General features: G+C 44.0%; 1 long non-coding RNA gene and 3 other non-coding genes across 5 annotated transcripts; all 4 read left to right on the top strand.

Annotated features, from left to right (window-relative positions):
• The first annotated feature begins 536 nt into the window (after positions 1–536).
• LOC113437478 (uncharacterized) lies at positions 537–8,900 on the top strand. Of its 2 annotated transcripts, XR_003374246.2 has the most exons (6): positions 600–617; positions 2,134–2,315; positions 3,074–3,146; positions 6,347–6,441; positions 8,218–8,290; positions 8,728–8,900. It is a non-coding gene; the product is annotated as an uncharacterized LOC113437478 (long non-coding RNA). The 2 variants fall into 2 exon arrangements; XR_015744793.1 differs by lacking the exon at positions 2,134–2,315 and having other exon boundaries at positions 537–617.
• LOC113437737 (small nucleolar RNA SNORA16B/SNORA16A family) lies at positions 2,379–2,520 on the top strand. Its single transcript, XR_003374279.1, has one exon. It is a non-coding gene; the product is annotated as a small nucleolar RNA SNORA16B/SNORA16A family (small nucleolar RNA).
• On the top strand, positions 5,026–5,158 carry LOC113437738 (small nucleolar RNA SNORA44). The gene has a single exon (XR_003374280.1). It is a non-coding gene; the product is annotated as a small nucleolar RNA SNORA44 (small nucleolar RNA).
• Positions 8,398–8,471, top strand: LOC113437742 (small nucleolar RNA SNORD99). The gene has a single exon (XR_003374284.1). It is a non-coding gene; the product is annotated as a small nucleolar RNA SNORD99 (small nucleolar RNA).
• Positions 8,901–10,030: the final 1,130 nt, after the last annotated feature.

Raw genomic sequence — 10,030 nt, 5'->3', positions numbered from 1 at the left:
GAACACAAAATGGCAACTTTAGGCAACATATTAAAGTTTAATATTTCCTCTAGTAAGAGATAATCCAAACACCTGTACATGTGTGCCTATATACTAAGGAGGCATACATATTTTGCATAGGTCCTTAGCATGTATACTAGGAATACATTGAATTGGCAGCGTAGGAAGTCTGTACCTGATTTTCAGCAAGGGGTGGCTGAAATGTGTTGCTAAAAGATTAATTTTCTCCGTCTGGAAAAAAAAAAAAAAAAGGCAACAAACCCGATTTTCCAAGCAATTTGGTCAAATATTTTAACAGCTCTTTTGTTTGTACCTTCCAGTTGGGACAAACTGGATTAATCTCAATGTTAATACTCTATTGTTGAAAATAAGCCTATCCGTTCCTCTCTTGTTCATTCGTTTGATATAATAAAATCTTTTCATAAGAACTTAAAAGTGTGCGCCCTGCTGAACTGGAAAGGAATTGGAGTTAAAACTACATTTCCCAAGAGTCCTTTCAGGACGCCCCCCCTTTTTTTTTTTTTGAAAGGAGCCAATCGAATTTGACGTTCATAGGCTCTATAAAAGGCGACGTCCGAGACTCGCGTTCTTTCCGTGCTCGGCGGGCCGAGGCGCAGGTTAGTAGGTGTCCGTTTTAGTAGCGGGGCGAAGCTTCTCCATCCGTCGCCATCCTCCTATTTAGCACGAAGCGATGCCTGCTTGGGCGCTGGATATCCAGGGAGGGAGCCCTCCATTCCCGGGAAGGAAGCTTGGTTCCTAGTCTGGCCGCTTTCTTTTGAGTTTTTCTCCCAGGCGAGATGGGGCTTCTTTCCCGGGTCAGTCAGTTGCTTTCACGGTGGGAGGCTTAAAAAAGGGGCGAGATCTCGCGTGTCATCCAGACGCTCCCCCGCCCCTTTCATTGCAGAATCTGCGGGAGCCCATTTAGATTGGCAAAATCCTGAGTTTTAATTTAAAAAAAGGTCTTCAAAAGGCTTTTTCTCCATCAGGCTTACCGAGCCCTCCAGAAAAGCCTTCCTTTTCTAACGGTTATGGGTGTAGTTTAAGAAGCGCCTTTTAAAAGATCTTTTTTCAGACTCCCCGGAATTTAAACCAGGTCGCTTTACTTCGTTAGCTTCGGGCATTGGTATGTATCTCCATTAACGGAGTCCGTGCTGGCTGGTGGATTCTGGGAGTTGAAGTCCTCATATGTGCTATGCAGAGGTCCCCAAACTTGGCAACTTTAAGACTTATGGACTTCAACTCCCAGAATTCCTCAGCCAGTCACGTTAGCTCAGGAATTCTGGGAGTTGAAGTCCACAAGTCTCAAAGTTGCCGAGTTTGGAGACTTGTGCTAGAGGCTAAAGCGTATCAGCTGGGCCTTGGGATCAAATCCAGCTTTCCACACTTGAATGTGTTAGATTGCAATTCCCACAGTTGCCAGGTTGGGCGCTTTTCAGCATGCAGAATTGACTTCTACATTTTTCAAGTGTAATCTGAACCATGTTTTTCCAAACCTGGCTGCTTTAAAATGATTTCAACTTCCAGAATTCCCCATCCAACACACTTCTAATTCATGCATAAAAGAAATCTGCAAAGAGCAGTCATGGGGATTCCTAACCAGCAGTCAGTGCCTGTTTAGAGTAAACCTTGCACTCTTTAAATTGGAGGGCATTTGATTATTAATTTTTTAGCAAATTTATTTTAATAAAATGCCTTTGGAATAGAGTTTTCCATTTAAGATATATTAATAATTTCATTTATTCCGCCATGAAATGGAGCTTAATTATGTAGGATGAGGCTGTATGTTCTATAATATTTACATTTTTTGAAAACTCAATGAATCCAAGCTCCACAAGCTGAGATAACATGCACTGCATGATGCATTCACACAACTTCACAGCAGAGAGGACAGTTGCTCTTTAAAAATGGTTTAAATCGAGCCTATTTTACTAGTGATTTAAATGGTGATTCAAATCGACTTGATTTAAATCAAATCCACCCTGGATCCAGTTACATTACCCCTTGTGTGTCCTAGTTGTAGTTAATTTTGCAGTGATTTTATGTGGATCAAAAGCGCTCTAGAGCTTCTGCAATCACAGTATAATGCTGGAATATATAACAGTTGAGTGCAAATTTTCAACAATTTTGTAATAGGATGTGTGAATGACTGGGAGGAAAAGGGGAACAATCAGGCAAGAGCCCTTCCAGATAAACCATCGGAGGATGAAACTTGGGAAGGGCCAAACCCTACCTAAGGGATCAGGCTTTTAAAAACGGTGGCAGGAAGTTTGTCTTTCCAGACTTGCAAGATTCTGTTGACGTAACCTTACAATAAGGTAAATTTAGCTCACCTCGTGTTTCCTATCTGGTTTACCTGGGAAAGGTGACCATTTTTTCCCCCATGGCCCTATCGAAGCTGCGTCTGTCTTACCTGTGACTGATGTAGTCAAAAAGGTGCCGAAAATAATATTTTTCTTTGACGGTCGCTGTTTGGTTTGTTCTCCCATAACTCTTCAGCAACATTTTGGGGAAAATACATATTTTTCATATTGAGCGATGGCCTTTTTTGTAGCTTGAATGCAGAGCAGCATAGACAGATCAGTTCAGGATTTATCTGCGACTGGGCCAGTGTTTATCTGTCACTAGAATGGTCACAGATAAATTGGTCCAGAGCTCTCCAAACTTGGCAACTTTTAAGACTGGCTGGAGAATTCTGGGAGTTGAAGTCCAGAAGTCTTAAAAGTTGCAAAGTTTGGGGACCCCTGGTCTAGTCTAATGAAAAGGACTGGGTGACACGATAGCAATATTCCAGTATTTGGGGGCTGCTACAGAGAAGAGGGGGTCATCTTCTCCAAAGCAAGAGAAGAAACGATGGAGACTAATCGAGGAGAGAAGCAACCTGGAATTAAGGACAAACTTCGTAACAGTGAGGACAATTAACCCGTGGAAGATCTTTGCCTTCAGATATCGTGGGCGCTCCATCACTGGAGGTTTTTAGGAAAAGACTTGGACAACCAACTAGGAGATTTGTGCCTAATTTTGGAGTCCTATAGTAGCTTGGCTTCCAGTCTAATTCTCTTTTTCTTCTTTTCAGGGGAAAGAAGATGAGGTGGATTGCTGTTTTGGAGCTGGACATGGTAGTTCATAAACGCCTGTCCCAACTTGATGTAAGGACAATTGCAGATTAGTCTCAGCAGAGGTTTATAGCTGATATTGTCGCAGCGAGCGACCGGTCCGTTGTTCCATCGGCGTTCTTTCGCTGCCTATGGAATTCCCCGCAGGGAAGAAGTTTAGAGGGACCCTCGCAAGGGTGAATACCAATAACAGACACCAGACATCCGATTGTTTTCATAGGAGGGAGCACATCACACCCGGGGCAGATGGAATGACCCAGGCAGCAGCAGCAGCCCCGAGTGCTTTGCACAAACCTCATTTATTATTCTCTTTCAAGCGGGTGGGGGAGCACACAGGGGGTAGCAGAGTTTTACCTTATATGGAAGAAGATCATAAACAAAGAACAAAGTATGTGATAGTTTGCAAGCTTGCAAGTATGCTTATCATACAGAGCTAACGTGTCCTGGGATGGAAAGTAACAACAGTCAGTGTTTCACGATCATATTGAAACATTTTGCAGTTGGCTAAAACAAGGTCATTAGATACGTGCAAACATCCCTGTATCCGTGTTTGACAATGTCTGCTTAATGGTGGAATAGCTACATGATATAATCTAATCCAGGGGTCGCCAACCTTTTGGACCTCAGGGACTACCAAACTCATAATTTTAAATCCTTTGTACCACTAATATGAATTTTGACTGGTGGTGGCTTGCTGACGTTGGTGGGAAAGTTGGTCCCATATTCCAGAGCTGCAGGAGTCACAGGACTGGCCCTTTGGTCATCCTGGAGCAGCTGCTCCTCCACCCGGGTGCACCGGCCTGCCATGGACTGGAGGAGCTGCTCCGGGTTGACCGAAAGGCCAGTCCTGTGACTCCTGCAGCTCTGGAATATGGGACCGACTTTCCCACCAATGTCAGCAAGGCTCCCCAGGGTGGATTTCCCTCCCTGCCGTTGGTCTTACCTTCCAATTCCAGCTGGGTCTACCCAAGGTTTGCGCTCAGCTGAAGGGTGGGGGCCACTGGGTGGGCGGCTCAGCCTGGATTAATTTCTTTGAGGGCAGATATTTCTCTGCTGGCAACCTGTGGTCCCCGGACCACCATTTGGCAACCATTGGTCTAGACCAGTGTTTCTCAACTACCATTTTAAGAGCTACGGACTTCAATTCCCAGAATTCCTCTCCCCCTCACCAGTATGAATTCTGGGATTTGAAGTCCACCCATGTTAAAATGGCCTAGAGTGAAAAACACTGGTCTATATGCCTCTTCTTAGTTAATCTGGGAGCTCTCGAAGTGGTAGAATGGTGATGGGTTTTTTTAATGTGATAGGCAGCGTTTAATAAAAACTCATTCTGTATTTTATTTGCTAGGTCCATAGCCTACCTTTATTCTGTGCAATTCCACATTTTATTTTGGCCAGTTCCAGATATAAGAAATATCTCCCACAATATCAACCTTATGAGGCAGTTTGGACCCAAAGTCATCTATTTGGCTCTCATGCCTAAAGAATGACTAGAATTCACTATCTCCTGATTTTCAGCCCAGCACCTTAGCTACTGCGCCAGAATAGCAATAACAGTTAGACTTATATACTGCTTTACAGCCCTCTCTAAGTAGTTTACAGAGTCAGCCTCTTGCCCCCCAAAATCTGGGTCCTCATTTTACAACCTCGGAAGGATGGAAGGCTGAGTCAACCTTGAGCCTGGTGAGATTTGATCTGCCAAATTGCAGTCAGCCGACAGTCAACAGAAGTAGCCTGCAGTACTGCACTCTAACCACTGCACCACCGAGGCACTATCTCCACCCCAGTAAAATAATTTGCTTTAAAGTATTCATAAGAGGGATGCGATTTGAGTAAATCCATTCATAGTTTTTGCAAGTCACCAAAGTTTTGAGGATTCCCGAGTTCCTTGTGTCAAGTCAAAGAAACGAGTTGGCATGTTAAACCAAGAGTTGTGGCTTAGCTGATGGCCACAAGATCTCCAACAACATGCAAGAATGAGATGGGAAGGACTTTGACTTTCCAGCCATTGACAGCTGAGGATGTCACTCGACCTTTCTACATTCTCAAGCGTTAACCTGTAGGGTTGAACACCTCTTTACTCTGCAGGGTCTTATAGAGCAGTGTTAAAAATGTGCGGAACTTTTAAGATGTGTGGACTTAGAAACATAGGGTTGGAAGGGTGCTGGCTGGGGAATTCTGGAAGTTGAAGTCCGCCAGGCTTAAAGTGGCCAAGGTTGTAGACCCTTGTTCTAGTCCATCCCCTGGCCAAACCAGGAGGACTTAAAGCTGTTGAGCTGAGAAACACTGCTGCACAGTTTGGAGTTCTTTTGCTATCTAAGAGCCTTGGTGGTGCAATGGTTAGAGTGCAGTACTACAGGCTACTTCGGCTGCCTGCCGGCTGCCTGCAATTTGGCAGGTCAAATCCCACCAGGTTCAAGGTTGACTCGGCCTTCCATCCTTTTCAGGTGGGTAAAATGGGGACCCAGATTGTTGGGGGTAATAGGCTGACTCTAAACCGCTTAGAGTGGGCTTTCAAGCATTATAAAGTGGTATATAAGTGTAAGTGCTATTGCTATCTCTAGGTATAAACTAGAGATGGAAGATATTTTCTTCATTTATTTCTTTTTGTTTTCATGAATTTTAAGGGTTCGTTTAAGCTGAGGGTTTATTTAAGATTTTGAAAGCCATTTTACTCGGTTCATACCAACATTCTTATTGAATTATAAAGTACTATAAAATACTTTATAAGTAAATAGAAAATAGAAATACAAAAGTAACTAGAGAAACAGTGGAGGAGATGAAAAGAGAAAGATGGGGTGGAAAAGAAAAAGCATTGACTTCCAACTCTTTCTGTTACAGTAAAACAAGTCATTAACTTCAATTCACAACTTTTTGCTTTTTCATAATGATATGAATAAGCCATTTCTACAAAGATCTTATCAGTCTAATTGGCCAAACCCAAAGTCAGATTTTCAATTCTTTCCCACATCAAGCACAAAATCCAGAAGCGGCCTCCATGTGGAACTTTCTCAATGTTCATAAGCCACCTTGAATAGTTTTCATTTAGAGACCTTTTTTTCCCCCCAAATAATATTTTCATTGAATAGCAGCTGTCTAGAAACGTGGGCTCCTTACTTGCTCGTTTACGCTTGGGATTTTTAAAAACCCTTAACTAAAGGCAATCAGTCCTGCTTTAGCTTAGGCGACCTGGAATGGTTTTTCATTCAGTCGGGTCTTTTTATATGCTTCAGTTACAGCCTGGAAGTGCTGGGTGATTGATTGGAGAAGATGCCATTATCCTCGTTTCCCTCGTAAAGACTGAGGCCAGCAGTTGAAGCCAAACAAGGTGCGCTACCTGTTCGTACTTTCCATGGAGGTGGGTGGTGTGTCTGTATGATAGAGAGAGGAGGTGGGACGAAAAGGAAGCGCCCTCCCTATCCCTTTCCCATCAGATCCAATTACTGATCTCGTGGTCAAAAAGGAGGCAGAGTAAAAACAAAACGGTCCTTACATCTTTGCTGGGATAAATCCAGCACTGAGCCGGGCTGACTTGAAACAGGTTCATTCCATCATCGTTCTTCAAGCATAAATGTGTGCTTGCTTTGGCCAAATTGGGTGGGCGTCGGATCGCATCAGGGTTGTGTTTCGACTTTGGGGCTGGGGTTGCAGGGAGGGTGAGACGAGATCGATGGCACTCGTGTGTGTGTGGGGCACCTGTGGTGGTGGTGGGGGGGGCTGCGAAGATGGATCCCTGCCTATTCCTTCCCCTTTTTCCTTGCGCTCTTCCCATCTTCCCTTTTTGTCTTTCCTTTCTCCTTTCCTGTCCCCCCCCCCCACGCCCTCTTTTCATCCGTGATGGCCTCCTGCAGCCCTCTGCCAGCAAAGATGGGGCCCCGGGGGAGGGGCACACGTTCCTCCAGGCCCTGTTTTTAGCCATGATGGTTTCCCGCAGTCCTCTGCCACAAACGGTCCCCCCCCCAGGCTCCATTTTCACTGGAAGGGGTACGTGTGGCCCTCCTGGGCTCTGTTTTCACTGGCAGAGGCATCGCAGGCAGGTCCTTCACTGTTTTCAGGGCAGCTCCTCGGACCAGATCTAAGCATCTTGCAGGCCTTGAGTTTGACACCCCTGTCTTATTGGGACCTTGACATTCTGGCAGGAGGGGGGGAGGTTTGGGGCTACGCTTGCATGGGGTTTTCCTTCGTCCCTTTCTCTGCTTTGATGTACCTTGATGTAGTTGGGAGGGGGTAAGGGTGTGCCTTGGGCCATCTGTTTTATCTCAACACTGGAGGAGTGAGATCTTGGCGCCTGGGAACTGCCTGTTAATTGCCTTCTCAGCCTGAAAGTTCTCACATCTTCGCACCTTGGTATTGGCTCAAACATGAACGGGGGCCTTGAAAGAAGTAGTTTAACCTAATGGTTCAGTGCGGGAATTTCAGATTCTGCTTATACACTTCCTGCTATCACTGTCTTCCAATAAAAGTTCCTTTTGAAATGCCATTTGTTTCAAGAGTTCTGCTTTTTTTGAGAAGGCTGGCGTGGCAGGACCTTACAGTGGGCCTTCTTAGATTTAACAATCCCCACTGTTCAAAAGAGTGCCAGATTGGGGAGGACTACGATAAAGGGATGCTGGCCTTGGTTGTATGTCCTTCAGAAAATAATTAGAATTAACTTTCAGCAGATGTGCTAACAACAGAGCCGTGGTGGCGCGGTGGTTAAAATGAGCTACTGCAGGCTACTTATGCTGGCCGCCTGCAATTTGGCAGTTTGAATCTCAGCAGGCTCAAGGTTGACTCAGCCTCCCATCCTTCCAAGGTCAGTAAAACAAGACCCAGATTGTTGGGGGCAATAGGCTGCCTCTAAACTGCTTAGAGAGGGCCCCGTGAAGCGGTATAGAAGTCTAAATGCTATTGCTATTTGTACTGTAGCTTTTCCATTCTTAGGTTCTAAGTGGTCGAAGGATCTTTTATATAGACGTGTTTACTGAATGTAGGTTTTAGGCTGCCTTCCTGCATGTCTCATTTTAACATCCTACTATTAGCATGCACTGTATTTAATTTACTACCATTTTATGGAAACTAGTTGTAAAACTGCATGTTATCAGTACTCCCATTCTTTCTACAGGAGAACAGGATGCAGTGATCTGCCATTTTTCTTCTGGAGAAGCCATCTGGTGGAATGGACAAATGACAGCAATGTAAGTGCTCCCAGCCGATCATAGATCTGTATGGCATAATGCAATATCCAGTAGCCACCCTTTAAATAACTCTGAACATGCAGCATATGAGATCCACGCCACCTCTGCCTTGTCTATGATGAAACATTTTTCTAATGGTGACAGCTGGATGAATCCTGCGGATATGGGGCTGAGATGAGGCTGGGTGTGTTGGTGACATTATTTGTTTCCAGAAATCAAAGTGTTTGATCTCTCAGGGGTGTCAAACTCGCATTGTCATGTGACATATCATGACTCCCCGCTGCAAGTTTGACAGCTCTGGTCTCTCCTTGGCTTTCTAACCTAGTATTCCAAGAGGGAAAACTTGGGGCATACACAGTGGGATAGTGTAGAAGTGGTTTAGGGGGGCAATGAAAAAAAAATACTTGGGGTAATGAAAAATAATATTTTTTTTGTAGGTCTTCAGAGATTTCCCTGGGATTTGCTACAGGCATGTTGAAAAAGCCAAGGGCTTGCTGTGAAGATAGGGGGAAACAACTCCAACAAACCTTTCTGAAATGTCTTAAAAAGCTGTCTGACAATAGTTATGTCTTTCTGTAGTTGTATGGAATTAAAGGTATTGTGTCTTTTTTCCAGTGTTGTGTGCATTCTTCTTGTTCTCTTCACACACTCACCTTAGAAGAGAGATGAGCAACATAATAAATAATGTTAAGATTGAAAATCAAAGCAAACAATACAGGCTGGACGGCTAAATGGCTAGTCTCACACAGATGCTAAGACTTAGGACTTATGAAAGTTCATTTGGTGACAAGTTACAATGGCGCTGAAAAAAGTGACATGACTGTTTTTCATACTTACGATCTGTTGCACCATGGTCATGTGATCAAAATTCCGCCACTTGGCAATTCATTCAAGATGGTTGTAATGTCCTGGAATCATCTTTTGTGACCTGATAGCAAAGTCTGTGGAGAAGCCAGGTTCACTTAACCATGTTACTAATTTAATAACAGATTCAGGTAAATGGCAAGGTAGGTCATAAAATGGGACAAAATTCACTTAACTGTCTCGCTTAGCAACAAATTTTGGGCTCAGTTGTCATAAGAATTACCTATAAGCTGCAGTTGGTTAGACATGCATAGAAGGTGCACAAGCTATAAACCCACAGTTGACATCAACCACGGTGGCAGGATGGATGCAAGGGTCAAACCTGCGTGAGCGCCAGCATTTTTCTCCATGCCTTGTGATTCTGAAGCGTCTAAAAACATCAACAGAAATAGAAACCCAATACTCAATGCTTTTCATGCACGGTTGATCCTTAAATCACCTGGATTTAGAAAAAGCTACAAGGAACAGGAGGGCTGATAAGATTTAATGGTTTGGTGAGTTCCCTTTTTAGGACTGCTGTGCCTTTCACAACTATGTCAGAAGTTCCGCACACGTGATTACAAAAGAAACAAAGTTTGTTTTTGGTGGGGTATTCAAAATTGGTTAAAATATACTCTCCATGCATTAAAAGTGAAGGAAGAGAGGAATGCTCGTTAGAAAGTAACTTACTGTAGCTAAAATTTCGGTTCGGTTCTAGAAGTATGGACAAGTGTGGGAATTAAGGGGAATTAATTTCCCCTTAAGACAGGGAAATCTAATGTGGTTTACAGACTTGGGGTGTGGGCTGGGGAGATCCAAGATCATCCCTCCACTTGGCTTTGAGGTAGTCTTGTGAGATGAGCAATAGGCAGGCCCTTTGGTCTTTTGTGGGTCTCT

The sequence above is a fragment of the Pseudonaja textilis genome, chromosome 10 (genome assembly GCF_049901715.1).
Source record: "Pseudonaja textilis isolate UNSWEBS1 chromosome 10, rPseTex1.2, whole genome shotgun sequence".
Classification (NCBI taxonomy): domain Eukaryota; kingdom Metazoa; phylum Chordata; class Lepidosauria; order Squamata; family Elapidae; genus Pseudonaja; species Pseudonaja textilis.
Note: the sequence above shows the minus strand (reverse complement) of the source record. Positions and strands in the feature narration are given on the sequence as shown.